The sequence below is a fragment of the Gallinula chloropus genome (assembly GCF_964237585.1).
Source record: "Gallinula chloropus genome assembly, chromosome: 16".
Taxonomy (NCBI): domain Eukaryota; kingdom Metazoa; phylum Chordata; class Aves; order Gruiformes; family Rallidae; genus Gallinula; species Gallinula chloropus.
This window is the reverse complement of record NC_140101.1, coordinates 5,429,902-5,446,252: the sequence shown is the minus strand read 5'-3', so window position 1 is coordinate 5,446,252 and position 16,351 is coordinate 5,429,902.

The following is a 16,351-nucleotide window of genomic DNA, read 5'->3' as shown; positions in this document are numbered from 1 at the left end:
TTCCAACATCACAGAAACAGCTTTCTCACCTGCAGCCTAGTGGATAAGAACAGGAAAATGTGTTTATGGACTGGTATGTCCCCAGTTTCAAATCCCCAAACACATGCTTAGCGTTTCTTCGTGCTTTTGTAAAGGGAGCCTCAGTCACGATACATATCCTGATGGATGGCATGTAAACTGTAATGGGAACTGCTTCTTTCCTTCCCACACCCCAAGTAATGTTATGTTGGCCTTGGTCAGGTCAGTGTGCAGATCCCTTTATGTCACAAAGAGAATGACAGAAGTAGAATCTGATTTTGCTTGAAGGAGTTTCAAGAAATTTCAGAAGACGACACTAATGTTATCTGCAGTCCAAGTGATGTGTTGTTCTCTCTACCAGCCATTCTGGGACTTCAGTGGAACTGCAGCCTGTGTTTAAATGTCCTGTGAATCAAATCATTACAGAACCAGCTTCAGTGGTGATTAGAAATGCCACTGAACTGCAACATCTGGACCCTGTCCAGTTAAAAATGCTATCAGATGAAAAAGTGGGATTGGTATCCAAAGTCCTTTAACTCAGGGGTAGTTGGAACAACACTATCAGTGACAGCACTTTGCTCCAGTAAATCAGTTTCTGAGGCTTTTACTATCAACTAAAAGCATTTAATTGCCATGAAAAATGCTCTCGCTCCTAGGCAGCAGGCAGTGGTACCCAGTCTGTTCAAAGATGACACCAAGGTTAAGGAAGAATTGAGTGACCCAGTGGTGATGGTTTGGTCAGTAAGCCCTGCTCCTCACATTACCTTCCAGGGGCAAGCGGGGGTGATGGCATCTCCTAATCACCTAGTGTGTCGATAGTAATAAAAACTAAGTAATCAACATAGTGAATCTGAGGCTTTAGAAGGTTTGAAATGCGTTTCATGATGTAGGCTGCCTGATCTTCGGATCACATTCAAACTGTCAGTGTGGATTGCAGGTGTGCCTTGAAGGGGAAATGCTCTGGCAATGTGAGGCTGAGGGCTTGGAGGTAGAGAGAGGCCATGATTGCAAACAGCTTTTTGGTGTTTTACAATTCTAATAACAAGAAGCTTTGGGTAAACTTTGACTTTAAGGTACTGAGAGAGGGTTCATTTCACTTTTTAAAGTGAAGGGAAGCACTTTTCCCTGGGTTTCTTTCCTGCTGGAATCAGAGTGGTTCTTGCCTCACCAATGAAAGTAGAACTGAGCTAATAACCTTTAATCTACAAACCCCATATTTTAAATATAACCAATAGCACATGAAAAACCCCGAAATACTAATTTAGCCTCTTCAGATACAAAATGGACAAAACGCTAGTTTAAAGTGAAACAAGAACTGGCATGTTTTGTAACACAGCAACTTTTTATTGCTGGTTTTTCTTTCAAGCTGTGGGTCTCTAAAGAGTTTGGGTTATTAGTGAAAGAGAGAAGCACATATTTCAGCTGCCTCTTCAGTGTAGTAGGTATTGCCAAGCTAATACTGCACTTAGAGTGCTACTTTCAATGATTGGGAAGTTGTGCCAAAAAAAGCAACACTCATAAATTAGGTCATATATTCATGTTGTCCAATTGTTTCATCTCCAAAATTGTACTTATTTGCAAAGTTTACTAAGTTAGTATTTTCTTTAAGAGTAAAGAATAACCAAGGGTATGTTGTACAGACTGTTTTTCAAAGCAAGCTTCCAAAAATAATAAGCACGGGAAAACCACTTCATATCAGATAATTAAAGCTAAGCTATTAAAATTTAAAGTAAGTTTGTGAAATTTATTGTAATAGAGCAACAGAAGAAGTGATCCTCCTTTTCCAGGAGAGCTTTCCATGCCAAGCTGCATTTGTATACAAGAACTGTATGAATGCTGAAGTTTCAGCAGGATAAATGAAGTTTTATATGTTATACTAAAATTTTAGCCATGTAGATTTTATGAGTAAGACTATTTTAAGGAAAAGAAATCCTTTATGAAAAAAGAAACCCAACTGCTGATGAAGGTGAGGTGCAACTAGTGTCTCTGTGCCAACAACATGACATTTTTATAGCAACTCTTCCTTTCCAGGCATCATCATTCTCTCCCTCACGCTCTCTTTTTCTCTGAAATTATCTACAAGAAAATTCTTCTTCTTCTAAAAAAAAAAAGGTCTTCCAAGCTTCTGACAAAAAAATATGTTCAAGAGCACTGGAGAGTTTCTGAGGCTGCCCTGCATCTAGTTCTCCCTCCTTCCAGATTTGCCCAGTTCTGCTGTCCAGACCATGCCTTAACTTTCCACACAGTGCAACGCTGCTGGGGTTTCTCTTAAGCCAACGCAGCTCCTGAAAATCAAACTTCTACATTTCTTTCCTTTTTTTCTTCATCTCTGTTAACATGGTTCAATTTCAGTCCTGGTGCATCTATATTGAACTTTGTGAGATTACTCTAGGAATAAGTTTTTCCCCATCTCTTCCCATCAAATAGCAAAACTGTTCTGAAAAATCAGCCCAGAAGCTAAATTATTCTCCATGATTGCTGTGCTGCCTCTGTGGTTGGCACAGCAAACTGTAGGGCTCCCACAAAATGTGGTCAGGCAGCAATTGCCTACGTTGCTTAGTAATGGGGGAGCAACCTTGCAGCAAGCTCTGTTTCCTTCCCCTTTCCTCTCAAATGGAAAGCACAAACATGTTAATTGATTGCTTTGTGGGTACTTCCAACGCATTCATTTCTAATCATCAAGCCAAATGCTGGGATTTGCTTTCTGTCCAATAATCCTCATTTTCCCTGAGATGGGAACTATTGATCCCTTATGTTTCACTTTAATCCAGACTCTTTATTGCTGAGCAAGTATTGTGAAATGTGGCTGTTGGATCATTCTTTGTAAATTACAGTTTCTTTGCTTTGGTTTCTTTCCAGAAATAACTAATTTGAATTTAAGGTGAATGCAGTTAGTCTGGCTAGGATGCAGCCTTAAATTTTTAACAGGCCACGTGAACAGACTTTAAAGAAAATTCTAAGCAGCAACTGAAGTATCACAGGGGGCACATACAGCTGCCTCTGTTATCCACTAGACAGTTTATTCCAAAGAAAGGACCTGACACATGGGCGCAAGTGGTTGGAGTGAAAGAGAAAACAGCTGTCTGGAGACACGATCATGTCCCAGAATTATCTCAAACACTTTTGATGAATAGCTACAGTATTAAACATTCCAAGTTTCCACCTATCCATCCTGTATCACTGTGCAGAAGCCATGTGTATCAGCCGTGGTTCCAAGTGTGAGCTCTGAGCTTGCACAGACAGCACTGCACAAGGACCCCAATCTAGCTCTGAGCACGCTAGCCTGGAGATGGAACAGTACAGGTGCATAGGCACAGCACTTTGCTTGAGTGTATATCCTTAGGAATACTCAGGGCAGGATTAACTGGCAAGGCCGAACACAAGGAGGTTCCTATAGTAATACTGGTACTGTTGGCTCCCTCAGCAAATCCTCTTTCTGTTGTACTGTTTACTGAAGCCATTTACTACTTAAGCTGTGAAAGCTGAAATATATCTGTGAATTTTCCTTTTAACCTTTGGCTGGTGCTTTTCTAGTAGATAACCCAACAGAGTATATGGTGGGTCTGGGATTTTGTTCCCAGAATTATCTGTGAATGAACTTTGTGGCTCTGCAAACGCAGAGGTCTTCACAATAATTTGCCAAAAAAGCAATTACAGGCTGTTTTGAGGGTGGTACTTGGGTGCAGTCTCCTTTTACGTTATTGTTAGTTTTAAAGGGAATTAATCACAGGGTGAACCAGAGCTCCCACCCCAAAGACCTGCCAGAATGCTGTAACATGTTTGTACTAGCCCGCAAATGGATGCCTATGTTCGGTTGAAATAATGCAGGTGGCCGGACCATACCCTGAGTCACATCGATTCCCAGGGCTTCTTTCAGCCCTGGGCAGCTGCATGCTACTCCCACACTGGGACAGGAATTAGTTCAGGGTCTGGTGCCTTAATTACACATTCTGTCCAAAGCGACTGGGTCTCTGTGGAGCATCAGTTGTGCAGAGGCACAAGTCTTTCTGAAGAGACGAGTCAAGGGAGGAATGGCACTCCGCAGGCTACACGGGCTCATCTGTTTACAGGTTTCATCACCGAGCTATTTCTACTCTCAGTGGAATTTAATTCAGTCCTACAAACCTCTCTGACACATGAGGGCTGAACAAGAGCTCACATTGCATTCTGCCCCTCAAGTCTTGTTGGAAAGAGCACAGATAGAAAGAAATATTTCATCATGGGAGAGCAAGTAAATGTCATCAGCACAATTAATAAAGCTCATTGAAACTTCCTTTGCTGTCCAGTGACAAATACCACTTAAGATATGACTGACATCATTGCAAGGAAAAGCATATTTTTAAATGGAACAGAAACCAAAGACTCTTGTATCATATAAACAAAGGAATATTTAAAGTGATAAGGCAATGCCATCATTCAAAATACAAATGTTTGCCCTTTTATTCTAGAATAGTTTCTAGAAACTAGCAGAAGAGAATGCCCCGTTCTGCCTCACTTTCCTCAGTGCTGCATTGTCCTTCCCTCACGTGGGGCTGGCATAGCTGGGTGACACTGGGTGCAGAACTTGGCCCTGCCATTGTAGACATGGGGTTTCAGCATTGGTCTCCAGTCTGCGAGTTATGATGGGCACTTCTAAATATCATCATAAATTTCATTCTACCCAAGAGCCAAAGCAAGCTCTCATGAGGGATATTTCCACTGTGGAAGTTAAAGGTATTTCAAAAACAACTTGGCATCAGCCTGGTCTAGTGAGACGTGTTTTCTGCCTGTGGCAGCGGGGTTGGAACTTGATGATCGTTAAGGTTCCTTCCAGCCCAAACCATTCTATGATCAGTAAGAAACAGTCTGAGGTACATCACTGACACCATTTGAGAAGGCCAGGTCATCACCCTCCTGCTGTATCAAGAGCTGAGCTCAGAAACATGGCGTGCAGCTTCCCACGTGGCAGGCAACTGAGCAGCTCTCCGTTTGACAGCACACAGATCTCTATTCATCAGCAGGCGATTGCCCAGGAAGCTTATGGCAGTGACAAGGCTGTGGCACTTCCACCTTAGTGTAATGGGAAGGAAAGCTGCCCATGCCTTGCCTCCAGCCAGATGTGCTGAGCTCTCCCAGCATAAATTATGTTGTTTAATCTGTGGAAGTAGGTTAAAGGTACTTAAGGGGTTGAAAGGAAAGTGCTACAGTGATTTACAGGTTGATTTTTATGGCAGCAGAGAAGCAGGAAACAGGGCTGTGAGGAAGGCACGAGTCCTGTGGAGCTGGTGGGAGTTCTCAGTAAGGTGTCATCTTTGTGCTTCTTGGGTATGTTCTGTGTCATGGGGATGTGGCAGCAAAATTTTGGATGGTCTTCTAAAGAAATAGATGGAAATCTACTCTAGGGATTTTTTTTTTAAATTTTTTTTTTGTTTTTTTTTCTGGAAAGGCTAACTCTGGAAAAAATGAAATGTTTTACAAATCTGATCCCCGTGTTTTCTAGCTAGCTGTACAAGATGACTGAATTCCTAACGCAGATGTAGGATGTAGGTTTGGCAAAAAAAAATCTCCTTGGTGTAAAATACTTAAATTCTGTCTCGTGGCTCTGAAAGCAAGAATCCTTTGGCAGCACTTGCCTTCGCATCCAGAAAATGATAGATTTTTGTCTTTTCCCTCCTGTAACCTCTGCACCCACTGCTGATGGTGTAATGCAGCGCAGTCTTTGGTGTCATTTTTGGCAGACAAAACAGTTTCTTAACTTGAAAAGACTTTGTCATCTTCATTGTTCCAGTCCCTTGTGTTCTCCTCAGTAGTAACAGCAGGGGGAATTATTAATGTTTTGCACTTCCAGCAGGACTTAGAAATGAGAAACTTTAGGGGTTTTTCCTTAACACTGATGTTCTCATTCATTCAGGGCCTTTCTGTTTGGGTTAGTGCATCCTGCAGGTCTTCAGCTCAGCACAGAGGGATGGACACTTCCAAGTGAAGGGTAGCTCTCCATCCCACCAAACACAAGTCTTCTGTCAGGCATTCCAACCAGATGTGGTTCAGCTCCATCCAGGCAAAGAGTGAACCAGTTCCTACTCTATGGAAACCACTGGGAAGCTGACAGATGTAGCAGTTAGCAAGGTAACAGCAAAACACCCCTTGTGAGGAGAATGAGAAGGAACATCGCTGTGTTCCAAGGGCTGGGTTTTTGGTGGGTTTGTTCATGTTGTTGCACCAGAAGAGGAGAGGTTATAACTAGTGACCATTCCCCTTTCGTGCCTGCAGCCTGAGCACCGCAGCTTTAGTGAGGACAGGAGAACACACAGACACCTGGATTGATGAGACACCATGTGTGAGAAAGCAAGTAGTGAACTAGCAGCCAAAAGGGTGAGAAAGAAACAAAGTGGATTTGATCTTTTTAAAAAAGTTTTTAATGAGGCTGGTGTTAATACACTGGGGCCCCATTAGCAACCCAAACCGGCTCTAAAACCCACCATCTCAAAGGCAGCAACTCTGCCTCTGTTCTTGGTGGACACTCTGGGGGATGTGTTACCAGACACCTGGATCCCGTGTCGGTGGTGACATCTAGAGGACTCGAGCTCTGCGTCAGCCACAGCTTCGCACTCTTGGAAGGATGGGCTTTCCAGCCACGGGCCATGGTCTGCAGCCAGCCAAACTCCCTCCCCTCCCAGTGATGCGGCAGAGGAAAACATCGCAACGCGCTCCGGGTGCAGGTGTGGCTGTCCCCGGAGGAGTCACGGTGCTTTCCTCACCCCGCAGCCCGCACTGTAGTTTCAGATTTCATTAACCGACAGCGTAAGCTGTACTACTGCAAGTGAAGAGTAGAGGAGCAAAATCCCTCACTGCACTGCTGTGATTGACTTATCGGCAGGCCTGTTTCTGGGGAAACTCTCCAACAGCGTTCCCAGAGCCAGGGTCGAGTGACGGTGTGTGATGCAGAGCAGACGCAGCTGCTGCACTCTGGGGACTGTTTGCACTGGTCCCCTCCCGACCCCCAGCGGTATCTTGCCCTGGAAGCAGTGCACAAACAGTCAGAATTATGACTGCAACTGCAGCTACAGGGATTTGATGCCTCAGTTTTCTGCAGTCCTAACGAGAGGCAGGAGGCTGGTGTTCAGGCGATGTGAGTATGTGAAGGGAAGGTGTGAGTGGGAGCTTAAACTCCTCTGCAGGGCTGCTGCCTGCCGTTCCTTTGAGGCATGCTGCTGCAGCACCTTCCTGAGAGACCTGGGTTCACTCAGCCTCCTCAGTCCTGGCAGCTCCAACTCTTTACCTTGGCTCTTGAGCATCTTGGCACACAACTTGAGTGGCAGAGCTGCCAGGCTGCTTTGGAGCTTGCCAGCGATGAAGATACCAGCTTTCCCTACCTCCCCTGCCCTGCACAGCCAGCAGTGCTTTCATGTGCAGTGCTTTTTTTACCAAGAAAGTAGATCTCTTGTTTCTGTGCCATCTTCTCCTTTAAAGCTGCATGAGAACAGCGCAGTCAGGCAGGCAGAGTCAGCCTGCCTGGTGCTTCCATGGGGAATACTAAACTTCTGTGCTTAGAGAAATGATGAAATCTTTACTGGTAGAATCTAACAACCTACTTGCACTGGAGCCAACCGGGAGAGATTTATAAAGCTGTAAAATAGGCTAATTCTGTTTTAAATTATCTCAAAACCCTGAACATCACAAACTGTCTTTAAAATCAAAGGGCAGATTTGACTTTTAAAAATTAGATTATACTTTGTAAGGCCAAAATTAAATGTTGCTGACCCAAGCATTCAACAGGTATTTGTGAGGAATAGCAGGGAGAAGGATTTCTGGAATTGATTTCATTCAAAAAGGAAATCCATGGTAGTCTCCACCTCTCCAAAGTCTGTCCCTCTGGTCCATACTCTCCATCCTAAAAGGACTCTTCTGTGTAACTTTGTCCCACGCTCACCGTATCTCTCTGCTACTTGTTTGCTCTTTCTCTCACTCACAAAGCTCTGTGGTCACATCAGGGCCCGAGTCAGCTGGACACCATGTTTGCAGAGCGTTTCTCAGGAAACCCCTTGGGCTGCACAGTCACTCTTGGGACTTGCCACACTTCGGGCATTAGTCACGTCAGAAAAAGAAAAAGAGAAAAAAACAAGGCCTGTAATTGCTTCATCACTAAACCTGACAGAGAAGTGGGCAGCATGGCATCCACTTCAGTTAAATCTTGTGTTAATTCTATGAATAAGAGCACTGACATATGAGCACAGTATTTGCAAGATGGGGTTGTTAACCAAAGCAGGGTGCTGGCTAAATTCCAGGACATCCAGTTGTTCTTTCTTATCACACCGAACATACAGTTGTGTTATCGAAATTGTACATCTGAGTAAGCCTTTGCTAGCTCAAGTGAAACGTTTTGCTCAGGGTCTTACTTGTTTTTTCCAAACGGCGGTGTGATCTTTTCAGACACTGATTCAGAAATGAGTGTTCGTGTCCTACTGGTTTCATTAGTCACGTGGGCTGAACGACATGCTTGAAGTGAAGCACACAACTTCTTCGGGATGCTTCCAGCCTTCTCCTGCAGAAAGGCACCTTGTGCTGTTTCAGGATGTGAGGAGAGATGTGGAATTGGATGGGCGATCACTGGGAATCATGTGGTTCACGAGGAACACGGCACATCGTTGAGCTTAGAGGCCCTGAGCGTAGAGGCCCCAGAGCCTAGGCCCTGAGCATTGACCTGCCCACCGGACAGCACTGTCTATGAATTATCGCTCCTGGACACAAGCCAGGGCTGTCACAGGGTGGCTCGCCTGGCTATTTGCTTCTGCCCGCAAGCACTATCTCGGTGCGGGAAACCGGCAGGTTTGTTGTTTCCTACCTTGGTTGATAAGAGCCAACAGATGTCAGTGCAGCCTGAATAACAAGAGGCCGTGGTGCTGCTCGGGACCCTGCTTCTGCAGAAACATCTCTGGGTGGGAGTTCCACCATCAGACGGCTGCAGTGTTCCCCGGGAGAGGGGGAGAATGGCGCCAAGAACAGTGTCGGTGTGTTCGGGGAGGCTGGGGAGGCTCTCGCAGCTAAAAATACCCACCCAAGTATTTCTAAAAACACGTTTGAGGGGCCTTGTAAACACACAGGCTTTTGTTGACAGAACAAGACTGCTCGTTTATGCCGTGTATTATCCTTGAAAACCTGCTGTGTTTATGCAGAGAGTCCCATGACAACCCCAGCTTGCTGAAGGTGCCACAATGATCTCAACAACAAACGTGTCGCTTTATCTGCTGGAGAGGGACAGAGGAGAAGCAGGAAGTATCTGCTGGCTGTAGGAAAAGCAGTTAAGAAATGGAAATAAGCTGCTTTATCAAAATACTGCTTTGGTGTTTGCACAAGTGCAAGCCCAGTGGCTTTCTAGCCCAACTTGGGGCATCTCTTACACAGCAGGTTAATGCCAGACATGTGCATAAAGCCCAGTAAAATCAGTGGAGTTGGGTAGGTCATCTGGTTAAGTGACTTCTGAATGGAAGGAATCTAATAATGTGATTTTTTTCCACCTGAAGCCATAAATATGTTTTTCAGGTGACAGCTCCAGGGCCCAGAAAGCCACTGTATGGAACCTCACACATCATTTCCAGTGAACAAAAAGCAAAAAAGGGCAAATATTCCGATATTGCTGAAGGAAAACCAGGGCATGATGCTGAAAACCAACTAAACGTCCATAAAAAGATAGCCAAGGGGAAAGGTAGCAACTTTTATTGTATTTGACAGAGTAGAGTTTGTACTTTGGAGTTTGGATGGTGACACTGGCTGGTTCTGTGCCCAGTGAAGCCTACCTGTCAGGGAGCAGTTGGCTCCCCAGAGCACAGGCTGCTGTTACTACTAAAAGACACACATGTGAGTGCCTTCAGGCATCTGGCAGGAGGAATGGAGCTGGAAGCAAATTGTCACACTTTAATTTATACCCACAATGCCAGTTTGAACCCAGAATGCTCAGACATGGGTATCGAAGTCCAACTATCACCTCTGAACACCCTTCTTGCCACAGCTGGACTGTGTTGTCAGGACCACAGAGAATACTAACGGTGGATGAGATGAAAAATGATCTCATGAGAATAAAATCAGGATAACTAACGTGCATGACATCCATCAGGATATTAGGAACCTGGATGCTTTTCTATACAACTATACACAGCAAAGTGCACAGCTTTGCTCCTGGAGTTCAGGACTCCACCCTGCAGCTTCTGGGAACCAAGAATGGACTGGAAGGGTATCAACAGGACCTGATGTTTAGACCAGGATACTGTCCCCTCCCACAACCATATCTATATGATTCAGTTTCCCCACATAAAGACTTCGTCCTCTTTACACATGGAATGCACCTAAATATTTTCCTAGATGAAGGTGGCTTTGCTCAACCTACGTACTCATGAGCCCAGGGTGGGAAGCTGTGCAGGAACAGCAATATGGTGTTTTCTGGCCATGTCTTCAGAACACTTTCCCATGATCAGAAGCAATAATAGTTTTCATCATTTAAATCTGAAATACAATTCAAATGCAGCTAATTCTACCCGTTGTGCCTTGTCGGTGTATCTTGATGTTTATTTTACAGATAAACTGGCTTTTAAGTTAAGAGCTGTGAAAAGGCCACAGTTGATGGCTTTGTGGTTACAGGTATCAGACTCTTGCAATTTCTGAAAGACAAAAAGTTAACAGTTCGGATCAATACTTAAACAGGGATTTAGGAATCAGCCTAGATTTAAAGAAAACACTCTCACAGTTTTTACAATGAGGGCAGAGAGGCCCTGGCACAGGTTACCCAGAGAGGGGGTAGATGCCTCATCCCTGGAAACATTCTAGGTTCAGCTGGATGGGGCTCTGAGCAGCTCAATCTGGGTGAAGATGTCTCTGCTTGCTGCAGGGGGGTTGGACTGGATGGATTTTAAAGCTCTCTTGCAGCCCAAGCCCTTCTGTGGGTCTGTGGATCCATGATTGAAATTAGGCTCTTGGTCACCCTTTCAAATCTGGATTTGGGATAGAGAGGAATGGCAGCAAAAGAAGTATTGAACTGGAGTGAAGGACCAAAAGCTGAGCCCAGACAGAACCTGTTTCAGCTAAAATTAAAGGCAAACACACACACCCTGTAATGGGTGTCCAGTCATGCAGACACTGAGCAAACTTCACCCATGTAGATTCCCCTCCCAGATGCCCTGAAAGCCTATTTTGCAATTGGGTGACACAATTTATTTTCCAGGGGTGCTCAGCACCCTTTGTTGCTCCAGCCATATGGCCAGTGGCAGTTCTGGGGCCTGTCTGAAGAGCTGCCTCCTTTTTTAGGACACCTTTAGCAGAGGTGCCAGGCTGCAGCCACCCCCCACAGGAAACGAGTGGGCATCAGCCCCCAAGGGAGAAGTGCCGGTGGGAGGGCAGCGCCCGGGCTCCGCTGAGGGTCTGGCACATGGGTGGGAGTTTGAGTTAAAACAATTATTTTCCCTCCCAAGACACAAATATATGCAAATTTTACTCATTTACATTTCCTTGCTGGCATATTTCCTGGTGTCGATCCAAGTCTTCTTTTGCTCATGTGTTCATGTCTCTTCTTTTAACGCTGGAGTCTCACAGTTACTGCCTCTCTTCCTGGGTATTTTTTGCATTCCCAGATGGCCCACTCTGCTTTTTAACCTCTCCACTTTTGTATTCCCTGTTGCAGATGGTAGCAGCAAGAGAACAAGAAATACAGAGAGAGAGATTTGCAGCCCAGTGCTCAGGGAAGGATAACTCTATTCCCTTCCTTCCCTGCTGCGAGCCAGGAAGAGGCAGGATCTTAAGTCATCCCCACTCTGCTTGGCTGCCAGAGGAGCAGGAGTGCTGGAGGGGTTGTGAGGAGGAGTAGCAAACTCTAAAGCCACGACACTGCTGCACAAAGCCTCGTATGCCCCAATGTGAGGACTCCTCCTGGGCTGGTACAGCCATATGCCACTTCCCAGCAGGCAGCTGAGCTTTACAAGCTCTTGGTTCAGCACCCATGGATGGTTGCTTCTTGTGATGGTTGTCTCTTAAGGAGTTTGACTGAAGCTCAACAGGTTGCCACGAGCTGTACAGTTTGTTGTACATGGACAGAGTGGGAACAATAAGTCGTCTGTGTCCACAGGCATGGCCAGTGCCCCCTAGAAATACACAGTCTGGCTGCACTTTGTGAAACACACTAACTTTGTGCTTTTTAAGCCTAGGTCTGCCCTACAACATACATGCCTCAAGTACTGTAAGAAGGATCATTATTCATATGCAGCAGAAGATGGTTTGATCTTCAAGGTAATCTTCTTTGAAACTGTGTGTCATTTCAAAAAGCTGTCAAATTGTGTCATGCAGTCGTTACCCAGATGAAATCCGTGACCTTATCCTCACTGTCACTTTTTGGCACCAAGTAGAACTGGTGTAAGCCGGGGAGCCGATGAACCGTGCCTCTGACACTGCTAACAGGTGGAATTTGAGTCACTACTCATCTGTGCTGTAACTATGGGCAGGGCTGTAGCCAGCATAGCAGGATGTGAAATTTCTGTTTCCTGAAACAAGTAATTTGTACATTTTATGAGTTATTCCAGGGCTTTAGGAGAATAGGACAAGGCCCAGCCCATCCTCCACTTTTAAATCCTACTTTATGTTCTGATTTCTACCTCAGCTCATACCTGGGAGAGGATGGACACTACAGCAAAGAGAGGCTTGGGGTGTGTTGCAGAACTTGTCACCTGTACTGGGAAGGTTTTCCAAGTAACAAATCCAAGACGGACCAATCTTAAACTTGTCTTGCTAACAAATGCACAGAAAACTCTGCTTGTCTGTCTGCAGATTCACATGCTGAGCACTGCTTTCTAGTTTCACATCTTACCTTCTGGGCTTGCTTGGACTGGGGTGGGGGGGGTGGGGGTGGGGGTGGTTGTGTGGTGTTGGGGTTATTTTGTTGTTTAGTTCACAGCCTGTAAGAATTTGCTTTCCTTTGGCAGGCGGTAGATCCCCACAGCACAGGGTGCTTCACAGAGCTGTCCTGCCCGTAAGTATAGCCCTCCCCTTGTTTCAGTATCTCTCCATAAAGCACAGGAAGAAAAGGAAAACTGCTATTAATAATCCTCCAGGCTGACCTTTAAATTTGCTTGGTAAATTCTCAGGGGTGTGTTCATCAGAAGGACGAACTCTGTGTCCCAGAGGAAAGGGCAGTGGAGCAGTGGAGAGCAAGTCTTGGGCATCTCAGTCCTGGTGTGAGATGGATTAATTCCTGCACACACAGCAACTGCTGCTGAAGCTTGGGCATGTGGCAATGTGTACAGTGAACTTGTCTGCTGTGTAACAATTTAATTTGTACACTTACTAATTGCTTGTAACAGCCAGGCAGTGGGGTATTGATTAGGTGCCTTGAGTGGTGCATAGGCAACACGATAAATGGGAAGTGGGATGTTTTCTCTGCTGCTGCTCAGGTGGTGTCTTTCTCCAGGAAAGGACCACTGGATAGCTTGCTGGAGTGAAGGCATAAGTATTGGGCCATCAGTTTAAATGAAAGCAAGTCAAACAGAATTAAACACGTTGAAATAACTAGCGTTCTTCTTATGAGGCACACACACACCCCCCGTGGCTCCTTATGGAATAGGTGCAAGTCTTTCCAGGCATGTTCCCACTGTGAGGCATTTGCTCATGTCTCTGCGTGAGCCCAAACTCACAGATCATTTAAACACGTTTCCTGAACTTTGCTCTGGCATCCCCACTTGCCGCCACTGACGGTTCCTGGAACCACTCTAGGAACAGGATGCCAAGGAGCCAGTTTGCAGAAAAGCCCCAGTTCCCTCTTGCAGGATGAGGCTCAGGGCGAGCCTCACGAAACGCTGCCGCTGCCTGCCAGGAGCACTGATCCTCCTCTGCTTCAGTGCAGCGTCAAATGGGTTGGTTTGAGGTCGGGTCCCACGGCTTGGAGTAACAAAAGGTGCAAAACGAAGAGCTGGTCATCTCATTTGGCTAACAGGGACCTCCGTGGGCAGCTCTGCCATTCCTGCCGGGCAGCACCTACCCCATCAAAACTGTCCTGCTGAGTTGGCTGTCCTGCTGACGCAGACTCACGAGGATTTTGGAAGAGGAATTTATATCAAGAAGACATCTAACTTGCAAGAAAGCACTGAAAGGAGAAACGGAGATTTCAGTGGGCACCAGACAGGCTATTTGCAGAAGATAGGCTATGGCACAGATAGCTGGTTGGAAAGATCTGACTCCAGAGCGCAGGATGTGTGGCCAGGCCCCAGAGAGTATTAGTCATAAGTGAATGTTCAGAGCTGGCCGGAGATGAGTGTAAAATACAGTATGACAAAGTTGGCAGTACTGTGCATGGAGCGTGCTGCCAGGGAGGGGGATGTTACCACCACCAGCATCATCACCCCAAGCCAGGTAAATTGATAGCGACCAAGGAGGTGGACTTGAAGTTTGTCGTAAGGGAGCAGATGTGGTGCCTCCAGAGGGAGGGTGAGAGAGCAAGCTCCATCATTAACTTCTCCACTGGATGATGGGTGTCGATAGAAATTAACAAGAAGCCGCTGACAAGTATGAGTGTGTGTGGCAGGAAGTGAAGAAAAACTGGGGCATGCAAATGGCGCACGTCTCAGGGTCATGTCCTTCTTTCCAGTGATGCTGGGCTGGCAGAGCTGAGCTGCTGTGTTCAAACTGGACATGAGCTCTCCCGTGGACTAGGGCACTGCAGCAGCATCCCCCGACATCCCAGAGGCTGGGATGTCACCTCAACCCCCAACCTGGATCCATGGCCACGGCGACAGCCTCGCCGGGGCTGGGGTGAAATACAAAGCCAGCGATAGCTACGGGGGTCAGGGGTGCTGGCAGCGAGAAGAGCTGACCGGCGGCTCCCCCGACCCCCCAAGCCCGTGCGGTATCAAAGGTTGAACTGGCCCGTGGCTTCCCCGGGCGGGCAGGAGCAAGGGGAGGGGGGAATCGCTGAGCTGCAGCCGGCCCCGGGCGCAGCGGGACGCCTTCACCCGGCGGGTGCGGGACGGGGTGCCGCTGCCGTGCCCCCCGCCCCCGCACTTCCCCCCGCCCCGGCACCGCCGGGAGGCTGCGGCGGGGGCTGCTTTCCAGAGAATACGGTAAACATGTCCGCATCACGTGTGGCCGCCGGCCGCGGCGCGGGGGACCGGCCGAGGGGAGGGGCGGGACGGGACACCGCGCTCCGCAGCCCCGGCGGAGCGGGGCCACTTTAAGAGGCCGCCGGGCGCCGCTGCCTCGCCCTGCCCGGCCCGGCGGAGAGCATGCCCGCGGCGCGGTAGGGCGGGCGGCTCCGGCACCATGGGGTTGTGCTACAGTCTGCGCTCCCGCCTGGCCGCCGCGCACCCCTCCGCGCCCTACGGCGGCCGCGTCGAGGCGGACATCCCCCCCTCTGCGGTCGCGGGAGAGCACGGAGACCCGCAGGTGCGGCACCGGCTGCGGCAGGACCTGGTGGCCAAGGAGCGGGCGGACAAGAAGCGGAGCAAGAGCATCGACAAGACGCTGAAGGCGGAGAAGCGGGAGTACAAGCAGACGCACCGGCTGCTGCTGCTGGGTGAGCGAGGGTGGGAGCGGGGCGGCGCGGCGCGGCCCGGCAGGTGCGGGGCGGCCCGGAAGCCGCTGTCAGCGCCGGTGCCCAGCGGCCCCGCGCTCGCGGAGTGGGCGGCGGCCGCGGGTGGGCCGGCCCGGGGCGAGCGCTCACGTGTGCGGCCGCGACTCGCCACGACCGGACTCCACTGCTGCCGGGCGGGGGGTCACCGGCCCCGGCCCCGGCGAGGGGGGGAGAGTACGTGTGTGCTTGTGTGCGCGCTCCCGGCGGGACTCCCGGTGCCGCGGCGGGGGCTGCTGCGGTCGGGTTCCGCTGCCGCGGGAGCTCGGCGCTCGGCTGCGGTGCCGCGCCCGGCGGTGGCCGCGGCTGGGCGGTGGTTGGGGCTCGCAGCCCGCCCGGTGAGGCGCCTGCCCTGCCCCCGCGTAGAGGTACTTGCTCGGTCCCCGCGAAGGCGCCGTGCCCGCAGAGCCGCTCCCGCAGGAGAAGGGGAGCCCGTGCGATCCTTCCGTAAGGGAGAAGCTCAAGTTTTGCCACGAGTGTTGTTCTTCGCGCGGTTGACTTCCCCGCCTGCCAAAATACACACCGGGGAAGTTTCAGCTGCGAAGGCTGAGGCTTGTTTAATTCATCCCCTCCTCGCACACCCATATGCCCGCACCTGAGAGTGGCCTGGCAGCTGACCTCCGCCCCGGGCTCTGCGGGGCTCCCGGGCAGGGGATGCTGCGGCACCGTGACTGCTCCGGCACTGGGCTCCCTTCTCGAGAGAAGCCCTGTGGCAAGGCACCATCTCTGTATCTACTCATGGGGTGTCTAAGCTCCAAT